Source organism: Malurus melanocephalus, unplaced genomic scaffold (assembly GCF_030028575.1).
Source record: "Malurus melanocephalus ecotype Western Australia unplaced genomic scaffold, MMel_1.1 scaffold_425, whole genome shotgun sequence".
NCBI classification, from domain to species: domain Eukaryota; kingdom Metazoa; phylum Chordata; class Aves; order Passeriformes; family Maluridae; genus Malurus; species Malurus melanocephalus.
The window spans coordinates 319,811-321,724 of NW_026623657.1; the positions used below are offsets into that span (position 1 = coordinate 319,811).

The 1,914-nt window shown below is 69.7% G+C and overlaps 1 protein-coding gene across 2 annotated transcripts in view; it reads left to right on the top strand.

Moving 5' to 3' along the window:
• The window catches only part of MAFK (MAF bZIP transcription factor K), a 12,048-nt gene continuing 10,134 nt past the window's right edge, over positions 1-1,914 (top strand). Inside the window, exon 1 of one of the 2 annotated variants that reach the window (XM_057379835.1) lies at positions 1-28. The gene's annotated coding sequence lies outside the window, so the exon portion shown is untranslated. Of the gene's footprint in view, positions 29-444; positions 653-1,914 lie in introns of those variants that run through there. The other variant, XM_057379836.1, reaches the window with a different exon arrangement.

The window sequence follows — 1,914 nt, forward strand, 5'->3', positions numbered from 1 at the left end:
GCCACGGGGCGCTCCCGCCGGCACGCAGGTGAGGAGCCGCCCGGGCGCGGCGCGGAGGGGGGCGGGGGCGTGCGGGGAGGGTCGGAGCCGGGAAAGGGGGGGTGGCCGCGCGTTGCCGCTCGATGGCGGGGGAAGGGGCGGCTCGGCCCGGTCCGGCTCGGGTCGCGCTGGGTCCGGTCGGGTCCGGTCGGGCGCGGGCGGGCGGGGCGGCGGAGGTAAAAGTGCTGAGTCACCACCGCGCCGGGCACGTGGTGCCGCCGCCCCTCGCACCGGGCCGGGCCGGGCCGGGAGCGCACGTGGGGCCCGGCGGGGGGAGAGGGGCGGGCGGCGGCGGCCCCGCCGAGGGGGAGCGGGAGGGGGCTCGGGGAGCGCCGCCCGCCCCCTCCGAGCGGCCCCCGAAGCCCCCGAGGGGCGGGGGCGCGGCGGCCCCGCGGTCACATCTTCCCTGTCACCTCGCCCCGGCGCGGAGCCGGCACCGCTCAACCCCCGCGGGACGGGGCCGGCAGCACCCCCGCACCCTCGGGGGCGTGGGGCTGGGGGTCCCCTGGGTGTTCGCCGGGGTGATGCTTCCCCGTGTCTTGTTGTTATTTTCCTTCCCCCCGAAGATGAGCGCGCTGCCTGCCTCTGCCTTTGAATGGCTCTTAAAATACATGTGAGGAAACCTGTTGTGACGCCGCGCGCTCCGCCGACTAAAAATAGCAGCTTTTGTAGTACGGAGGGAGCCGGGGCGCAGCCGGGGCCGGGCAGCGTGGCCGCGGCGGTGGCCGGGCGTGGTGGGGCTTGGCGATCCGCTCTCCGCCCCGGGTTATCGGGCACCAACAGCCGCCACCGGGAAACGCCGGACGGGCGCGTCGCTGCCCGTCGGATGGGCTGCGGGTCGCGGGTGCGGGGCTTATCTGTGCGGAGCACGGCTGCTGCTTGGATCGAAAGAGGGACAGAGGTGCGGGGTGTGTTGGGGCTGCTCCCGGAGCTTGTGAGAGGGAGGGATGCGTGTGCATGGGGCCGCCCTGGAAGCGGGGTGCTCGGCKCGCCCGGGGACGGGCAGTGGGTGGAAAGGGGACGGTGACATTCCGGGAGCGGGCACTGCCGCGTGACTGTCGGGTGGGTGCGGGACGGTTTGGGGATGCAATCAGGAGTGAGGAGGTGGGTGGGGGGAACCTCTTCAGGCTCCCCGTGACGGCAGCGGCATGAGGTGGGGAAACATCCAGGCTACGAGCGAAGGGAACTGAGATCTCCAAACTCTCACAGTGTGGCAGGGTCTGTTTCCTTCCTCCTCTTCCTCGGGCTCAGAGCCCGCTCCCCTCCCTCGTGGGTTGCTCCGTGGAGGATTTATTTTACAGATTCYGCCGAAAGCAGGCCATGAGGTCTCAAATTAGGAACGAGCCCCCTTTGGGCAAAGTTGTTACAGAAAAGGGAAAGGCCTCCATTTTCGCTTTCACCTGGCCGCCCCCTCCTTTGCCAGCGTGCCTAAAGCTGAGCTAGAATTGCGGAAGGTGGAGGGAGCCAGTGAGARGAAAGTGTTTCCCTGAAAAGCTGCACGCCTTTTTCTTGCACTTTCAGTTTTTGTAAAGCCCCGTGGCGGACGCGGCCCTGCGCCCCAGCCCGGCGCGTCGCGCCGTGGGCGCTGCCGGGCTTTTAGCAGCGAACGAGTTTTACCTGCTGATTTTTTCCTCACTGATGAAAGCAAGCGTGCGTCCCTCCGCTTTTTCCCCCTTTTCCTTCCGTGTGTGTCCGCCGTGCTGCCTGCGGAGAGCCCTTCCTCGAGCCTTCCCCGTGGAGTCACTTCCTCGGGGTGATGGACGCYGCGGCCGCCCAATGGCAGCGCTCAGGGTGCGCGGCTCCGGCTCAACTCCGCTCCCGCCCGGCCGAGCTACGGGACCGGGGGCTACCGGACCGGGGAATGCCGGACCCGGG